Here is a 9,730-nt window from a genome sequence, read left to right as displayed (position 1 = left end):
ATATGACCCAAAAAAATTACGAGAATTATTTGGGAATTTTAGGAGTGATGGAAATATAGGTTGCTTCACAACCCAGGGCAATTTGAGTTATTCCTTTAACAGAAAAGGAATATTCCCAATAAAAAGAATATTGGGATTTGGGCTAGGATGAAAATGGCAGGGTCTAGGGAAGGATCTGGGAATGACAAGCCACTCTGGAAGCAAAGAAGAGGGCATCTTCTTCAGTTTCCAGAGCACAAAGCCAAACTCAAGTAAAAACCTCGGATAAACAAAAGAAAAAGAATGGGCCAAAAATCAGGCTGTCACAATTATGGAACAAGTAAAGAAACTTTCCAGTAACGAATTGGACTTAGTATGGAAATACTGACGATCGAATCTCGGGCAAGTAACATACTAACAGACAAAGGGAATTACGTATGTTGTCATAAAGTTTCGACCGATAAAAAACTTCGTAGAATATGTACGAACCAATATGGGCATCCAGGTCCCGCTATTGGTAATTGACTGGAGAGGCGTCTCGGTCATCTCTACATCATTCTCGAACCCATAGGATCCACACGCTTAACGTTCGTTGACGATATAGTATTATATGAGTTATGTGACTTGATGACCAAATGTTGTTCGGAGTCCCGGATGAGATCACAGACATGACAAGGAGCTCCGGAATGGTTTGGAGGTAAAGATTGATATATATGATGATGCTATTTGGTCACCAGAAAGGTTTCGGAATGTATCGAGTAGTCATCGGATCACCGGAAGGGGTTCCGGGAGGCCCCGGGAGGTTATTGGGCCATATGTGCCAAAAGAGGGGAGCACACCAGCCCACAAGGGGCTGGCACACCCCACCTCTAGGCCGCTGGCCCTATGGAAGGAAAGGGGGGAGGGCTAGCCCCTACTGCCTTCCCTCCACCTAAGAGAAAGGAAAGGGGGGAACCCCCTCCTGCCTTCCCCCCGCGCGCCCAAGAAAGAAAGGGGGCGCGGCTAGGGCAGGGGCCAAGGGTGTCCGCTGGCCCCCTTGGGGTTGGCCTAGGCTGCCTTCCCTCCTCCCCCACCTATATATATGTGCGGTGGGAGAGGGGCAACACACAACACGATTCCCTAGCCGTGTGCAGTGCACCTCTCCCTCTAGTTCATCCTCGGTCATATTTTCGTAATGCTCGGCGAAGCTCTGCGTAGATAGTTGCATTACCACCGTCATCACGCCATCGTGCTGCCGGAGCAAATCTACTACTTCGCCCGTCTTGCTGGATCAAGAAGGCGAGGACGTCATCGAGCTGAATGTGTGCTGAACGCGGAGGTGTCGTATGTTCGGTACTTGATTGGGCGGATCGTGAAGGTGTGCGACTACATCAACCGCATTGATAAACGCTTCCGGTTAACGGTCTACGAGGGTATGTAGAGACACTCTCCCCTCTCGTTGCTATGCATCTCCATGGATAGATCTTGCGTGTGCGTAGAATTTTTTTTGTTTTCCATGCAACGTTCCCCAACACAGCACCCAAGCACCGGTCCACCCACATATCAAATTATCAAAGTAGCGAGCTCGAATCAAATAAACATGATGAAAGTGACTAGATGAAATTCCTGTGTGTCCTCGAGAACATTGTTCTTATTATGAGAGACTGCCCCGGCCTGTCCTTTGCTACAAAAAGGATCGGGCTACCTTTTCGCACTTGTTGCTACTATTGTTACTTGTTACTTGTTACAAATTATCTTGCTATGAAACTACATGTTACCAACAATTTTAGTGCTTGCAGAAATTACCTTGCTGAAAACCACTTGTCATTTCCTACTGCTCCTCGTTGGGTTCGACGCTCTTACTTATCGAAAGGACTATGATTGATCCCCTATACTTCTGGGTCATCAAGAAGACATAGATCCAAAACTCGCGTCGTAGGAGACCCCGACATCGGATAAGACTTTGACCAAATGACTATCAGGTAAGTAAGGCAACACCAAATGAACAGAGGAAGGAATGGGGAAAGTACCTGGGTGGACCACATCCTTAGTAGCAGCCAAGAGAGCCACCCGATCAGGGATGGGCTCCCCACTGGCCTTGCCCTTCGGCTTTTGCGCGCGATGGACACCGGGGAGTGAAGCGAAGCCGAACGCGCCACCGATGATGACACATCACCCATCGAGGTAGCAGTCACCACCGCACACAACTCTGCGTCCAGCGGATGGCAGAGGCCAGCCATAGATTGCCTTCGAGCCCGACGAGGCCCTACTCTTGGAGGAGAACTTCATCCCTCATGTCTTCTTATTCTTGCTAACACATCCCGAAGCAACCGAGGTCAGAGATGGAGGAACATCCACTATACCAGAGAGCGAGGGAGAGGCAAGGCAGGTCAACACGTTGGAGCAGACAATAAAAAATGGGGTGTCCGTGCCCTTCTCCGGAGGAGTAGATTGAGTACCCGGGGCAAACATCAAAGTGACATCAGTTGTAGCTCTAGGTTTGAACCCCTCTGACGCACCCCTAGCAGGGACATTGGATTTGAATAAGCCACAAATCTCCGAGCCCAGGCCTTCCCCTTCAGATCTGGTAAATTGGGCATCAGAGCCACCCCCGTGTTGCTGTCATCAGGACCATCATCCCGACGAGGCCCAGGAGGAGACGGGTTGGACGGAGGAGTAGAAGGGGGGGACCTGTTGAGCAGCCTAGCCTTCAACACGAACCCAAAGACAATAAGCACTGAAGAGGAGAAGACATCCACAACGCCATGGATGAGTGCCGGATTCAAACACCAAATCTTCATACTAGCCGGGCCTAGACAATCAAGCAAAGACAAGTCCACCTCAATAGGCTTGCCAACCAATTCACCAAACACCAACATAGACAAAGCAGTGTGAAGACCTGAAGGGACATCGTCAATCAAGACCCAGACATCAGACGACGATCCCATAGCCCTAGCCCTCCATCAGCCGCCTTAACAAACATTGCTACTTCTTGAGCTTGTGTTGGTTTTTCCCTTGAAGAGGAAAGGGTGATGCAGCAAAGTAGAGTAAGTATTTCCCTTAGTTTGAGAACCAAGGTATCAATCTAGTAGGAGACAACAAACAAGTCACCAAATACCTGCACAAACAATCAACAAACTTGCACCCAACGCGATAAAGGGTTGTCAATCCCTTCAGGTTACTTGCAAAAGTGAGATCTGATAGAGATAGATAAACAGTAAAGTAAATATTTTTGGTATTTTTGGTTTATAGATCGGAAAGTAAAAGATTGCAAAATAGTATATCAGAAATTTATGTGATGGAAAATTGAAACTTATATGATGGAAAATAGACCCGGGGCCCATAGGTTTCACTAGAGGCTTCTCTGAAGATAGAAAATATTATGGTGGGTGAACAAATTACTGCCGAGCAATTGATAGAAAAGTGCAAAGTTATGACGATATCTAAGGCAATGATCATGAATATAGGCATCACGTCAATTAGACTGAAACGATTCTGCATCTACTACTATTACTCCACACATCGACCGATTCCTGCCTGTATCTAGAGTATTAAGTTCATGAAGAACAGGGTAACACATTAATTAAGATGACATGATGTAGCGGGATAAACTCAAGCAACATGACGAAAACACCATCTTGTTATCCTCGATGGCAACAATACAATACGTGCCTCGCTGCCCCTACTGTCACTGGGAAAGGACACCGCAAGATTGAACCCAAAGCTAAGCACTTCTCCCATTGCAAGAAAAACAAATCTAGTTGGCCGAACCAAATCGATAGTTCGAAGAGACTTGCAAAGATATCAAATCATGTATATAAGAATTCAGAGGAGATTCAAATAATATTCATAGATAAGCTAATCATAAATCCACAATTCATTGGATCTCGGCAAACACACCGCACAAAAGTATTACATCGGATAGATCTCCAAGAACATCGAGGAGGACATGGTATTGAGAATCAAAGAGAGAGAAGAAGCCATCTAACTACTAGCTATGGACTCGTAGGTCTGTGGTAAACTACTCACGCTTCGTCGGAAGGGCAATGGTGTTGATGTAGAAGCCCTCCGCAATCGAATCCCTGCTACGTCTTGAGCTTGCGTTGGTTTTCCTTGGAGAGGAAAGGGTGATGCAGCAAAGTAGCGTAAGTATTTCCCTCAGCTTTTGAGAACCAAGGTATCAATCCAGTAGGAGGCTCCTCAAAAGTCCCATGAACCTACACAAAAAAACAAAGAACTCGCAACCAACGCAATAAAGGGGTTGTCAATCCCTTCATGGCCACTTGCAAAAGTGAGATCTGATAGGGATAGTATGATAAGATAAATATATTTTTTGTATTTTAAAATGTAGATGCAAAAAGTAAAGATGCAAATAAAAGTAGATTGAAAGCAAATATGATAAAAGATAGACCCGAGGGCCATAGGTTCCACTAGTGGCTTCTCTCAAGATAGCATAAGTATTATGGTGGGTGAACAAATTACTGTCGAGCAATTTATAGAAAAGCGAATAATTATGGGATTATGTAGGCGTGATCATGTATATAGGCATCACCTCCGTGACAAGTAGACCGACTCCTGCCTGCATCTACTACTATTACTCCACACATTGACCGCTATCCAGCATGCATCTAGAATATTAAGTTCATAAAGAACAGAGTAACGCATTAAGCAAGATGACATGATGTAGAGGGATAAACTCAAGTAATATGATATAAACCCAATCTTTTTATCCTCGATGGAAACAATACAATACGTGCCTTGCTGCCCCTGCTGTCACTGGGAAAGGACACTGCAAGATTGAACCCAAACCTAAGCACTTCTCCCATGGAAAGAAAGATCAATCTAGTAGGCCAAACCAAACTGATAATTCGAAGAGACTTGCAAAGATAACTCAATCATACATAAAAGAATTCAGAGGAGATTCAAATATTTCTCATAGATAAACTTGATCATAAACCCACAATTCATCGGATCTCGAGAAACACACTGCAAAAAGAGTTTACATCGAATAGATCTCCACAAGAGAGGGGGAGAACATTGTATTGAGATCCAAAAAGAGAGAAGAAGACATCTAGCTAATAACTATGGACCCGAAGGTCTGTGGTAAACAACTCACAAATGGAGTCCCTAGAGTTCCGCCACAGAAGGTTACGGTGGTGGAAATTGTGTTTCGTTGGCTCCCTGGATGTTTTGGGGTACGTAGGTATATATAGGAGGAAGATGTACGACGATGGCCACTCGTGGGGCCCAGGAGACAGGGGGCACGCCCAGGAGGGGTGGGCGTGCCCTCCTATCTCCTGGCCTCCTCGTTTGCTTCTTGAATTGCACTCCAAGTTCTCCGGATCACGTTTGTTCCAAACATCACGCTCCCGAAGGTTTCATTCCGTTTGGACTCCGTTTGATATTCCTTTTCTTCGAAATATCGAAATAGGCAAAAAAGCAGCAATACGGGTTGGGCCTCCGGTTAGTAGGTTAGTCCCAAAAATGATATAAATATGTAAAATAAAGCCCATAAACATCCAAAAGGGGTAATATAATAGCATGGAACAATAAAAAATTATAGATACATTGGAGACGTATCAATCCCCCTCCGGCAAGACGCCGGAAAAGGCCCCTATATGGGATCTCACGGTTATAGAAGGTTGCGGCGGTGGAAAAGTGTTTTCGTGGCTCCCTCTATTGATTTTGGGATATATGAGAATATATATGCAAAGGAACTAGGTCGGTGGAGTCACGAGGGGCCCACAAGGGTGGGGGCACGCCCTACCCCCCTGGACGCACCCTCCGTCCTTGTGGCTGCCTCGTGGCTTCTCTGACTTGCACTCCAAGTCCTCCAGATGTCTTCTGGTCCAAGAAAAATCATCGTGAAAGTTTTATTCCATTTGGACTCCGTTTGGTATTCCTTTTCAGTGAAACTCTAAAACAAGGAAAAAACAAAAACTGGCACTTGGCTCTAGATTAATAGGTTAGTCCCAAAAATAATATAAAATAGCATATTAATGCATATAGAACATCCAAAACAGATAATATAATAGCATGGAAAAATAAAAAATTATAGATATGTTGGAGACGTATCAAACACCATAAGTTGATTGAGAGGCAAAGTGAAACTAGTGCATGATGAAACCATCTTCAAGCTTTCTTTAGAAGGCAAGACCACTGCAAACTCAAACTCCGAGACTTGCTGGACTTGCAATACCAGCCGTCAAGCCCCCACTCTCTAAGCTCATTTGGGATCACTTGAGGACACAACAAGGGATTGAACAGTAATGATTGCCACATTGGAGAGAGTAGGAGCAACCACAACCATAGCCAAGTCACCATCCAAAGCAAAGAAAGTACATCCCAGGAGCCCAAAATCAAATTTTTTAAAGGATGACGGTTTACAGCAATTCTGACAATCAGCAGTGAGATGGCGCTCAGTCCGACAAATGAGATAGAAAGGGGAGAAGGTGTAGCAAGATTTAAAGTGCCCCGACCGGTGACAAGCAAAAAAGTAAGCATGGACGAAGAACTAGGTGAGGAGGGGGAATCAAGTGTTGTGGAAGAGGAGGAGGCAGGGGTAAGATGCCATCCCGAGCAGCAGATGATGAGGCCCCGGGGTCCGAAGAGGAGAACTTGCGAGCCTTGTAGGGGAACGAAGATGGCCCATAACCAACCCACTAGAACCGTCGGCCACCCTCACCGCCCCCGGCACCACCGCAACCATAGAACCGCCGGCCTATTCCTAGAGCCTCCCCTAGTTTTGTTCTGGTTTGTTGGATTTTGGATATTCAGACCAGTCTGTGGACATTTGATGACTATTAGTGGATGCCTTAATGTGTCTGAATCGTTCAGTTGAAACAATTTGTGGCTGATTTTGTGATCTCAATTGAAGTTGCCTTAGAGGTTGTGGTTCTTGATCTAAATTAGAAGTTGTGATGAATCTTGCAAGATGCAATGTGTTTGGAGTAGTGGTGAATCTACTAGGGGCAATGTTGGCGGCATGGAGCGGGCGAATGGTGGCGGCGGCACGGAGTTGGCGACGTCTGTGGTCTCCTACGACTCCTCTTCCTCCTGCGTTGCATCGATGTCCGCAAACAAGGCATCCCTCTCCTCCTGTAAGACGTGCAGCCACCATTGCTGGTGGCGGATCTCGCACACACTATAGTAGGACAGGAGCAGCAACCATTGCTCATCCAGGAAGCCCGAACCATTCGCCACCATGCTCGTGACGATGTTGTCCTTCGCCTGGTTGCCAATGAATTGTTTTTCCATAAGCCGATGCTCGACGAGGAGCTGGAGGTTATACCTCTGGTCCTCCGACGCCTGCCGGAATGTCCCATCCTCCTCTTTCACCAACATGTCGGTGAAGTGCACCCTCTTATGCTCCAAGGTGATACCGGCATGGATCAACGAGGGCGATGACACCGACTCATTTTTGGCGACCTCGTTCATCGTCTGATCGATGTTGCTACTCTATGGAGAGCTTGCTGGCAAGCCTGCCTATATCTAGTGGCTCGACGGGCCTGTCAGCTGGCCGCAATGCCAGACAGCTCCTGCTTCTATTTGTTGGACATGTATTACCACAGTGCTTTGGAGCTCGAGGTCATGGCGGACATGTGATACATCTCAAACTTATCTGCAATTTTTTATTGTTTCATGCTATTATAATATCACTTTTGAATACTTTTTATTGTAGTTTGTATTTTTTTAGACTAACCTATTAATTTAGTGTCAAGATCCCGTTGTTATTTTCTGCAAGTTTCCAAGAAATAATTATATACGGTGGTCGAAATGTCATGAGGATTTAATACGATTTTTTTTCTCAGCATGAAGAATCCATAAAGTACCAGAGCCAGCCAGGGCCCCACACGGCCAGGGATTGGCCCGCTCCTCAAGGCCGTGTGGGCTCCTTGTGCACCTCCTTTGCTCCATTCTTCCACCTATAAATATCCATATTTTGCGAAACCTCGGTACCAATTTTCTATGATTCTTTCTTCCACCGCAAGCTTCAGTTCCAAGGAGATCCAATTCGGAGGTCTGTTTTGCAACCCTGCCAGAGGGGGAATCCACCACAGTAGGCTTCTTCATAAACATTATTTCCTGCATGATGATGTGTGGGTAGTTCCTTTAGGACCTTAGGGACCATAGTAGTAGCTAGATGGCACCTTCTCTCCCTTGTGATTCAATATAAAGTTCCCATGAGCTGCCTCACATCATCAAGACCAATATGATGTAATCGGTGGTGTGTTTAGTTGGATATGATGAATTGTCATGTGATTAGATTGTTCACTGAAATTAATTGAATCTTTTGTAGTTTCTTTGTCGTATAACTAAATAGCTTTGTGTGCTCTCTGATCTATTTGTCTTCTTTAGCCAAGTTTGATGGGTAGTTCTTCAGAGGAATTTGTGCATTTTAGTGGGTTATAATCTTGTGGTGATCTATATCCTAGTGAAAGAAAGGGACAATACATGTATTGTATTGTTGCCACTAAGGACAAAACGGTGGGTTATTTATCACACTCGGATGATAGTTTTTATCATGCTTATTGCAAAGCTCTGTTTGTCATAAAATTAATACTTCAGGATGCATACTGGATAGCGGTCTTGGGGTGGAGTATTAGTAGCAGATGTAGTTAGATAATGGTCTACATTGTTGGGAAATGTTGCATCGAAAAGAAAAAAACTTCTATGCACACGCAAGATCTATCTAGGAGATGCATAGCAATGAGAGGGGAGAGTGTGTCTATGTACCCTCGTAGACTGTAAGTGGAAGAGTTTCACAACGCAGTTGATGTAGTCGAACTTTCTGCGCGATCCAACCGATCTAGTACCGAACGTACGTCACCTTCGCGTTCAGCACACGTTCAGCTCGGCGACGTTCCTCGCCTTCTTGATCCGGCAAGACGTCGAGGTAGTAGATGAGTTCTGTTAGCACGATGGCATGGTGATGGTGATGCTGAAGTAATCTCCATAGAGCTTCGCCTAAGAACTACAAAAATATGACCGAGGGTGTAAACGATGGAGGGGGCGCCGCACACGGCTAGGCAATTGTCTGGGGTGTGCTAGGCGCCCCCTCCTCATATATATAGGTGGGAGGGAGAGGGGAGAGGCCAAGGGGCGCCCAAAGTAGGACCGAATCCTACTTGGGCTCCTACCCTTGGCCACCGCCCCCCTGCCATGTTTATCGGAGGGGAAACGAAAGAGGGGGAGAGGGAAGGAAGTGGAAATCCTAGTCCACACCTTCCTTTCCCTTCTCCCCTTTCCTTCTCCTCCTTAGGCCGGCCCATACGGGGGGCGCACCAGCCCCTTGTGGCTGTTGTGTTTCCCTTCTTGGCCCATAAGGCCCATATCTTTTGCCGGGGGTGCCCGGAACCCCTTCCGGTGACCCAATAAGTACCCGGTACCCCCCGAAACACTTCCGGTGTCCGAATACTATCGTCCTATATATAAGTCTTTACCTCACGACCATTTCAAGACTCCTCGTCATGTCCGTGATCTCATCCAGGACTCTGAACAACATTCGGTCACCAAATCACAAAACTCATATAATACTATATCATCAATGAATGTTAAGCCTGCAAACCGTACGAGTTGGAGGACTATGTAGACATGACCGAGACACCTCTCCGGTCAATAACCAATGGCGGAACCTGGATGCCCATATTGGTTCCTACATATTCTATGAAGATCTTTATCGGTCGAATCGTTATGACAAGATACGTAATTCTCTTTGTCCATCGGTATGTTACTTGCCCGAGATTCGATTGTCGGTATATTTATGCCTAGT

Source organism: Triticum dicoccoides, chromosome 3B (genome assembly GCF_002162155.2).
Source record: "Triticum dicoccoides isolate Atlit2015 ecotype Zavitan chromosome 3B, WEW_v2.0, whole genome shotgun sequence".
NCBI classification, from domain to species: Eukaryota; Viridiplantae; Streptophyta; class Magnoliopsida; order Poales; family Poaceae; genus Triticum; species Triticum dicoccoides.
Note: the sequence above shows the minus strand (reverse complement) of the source record.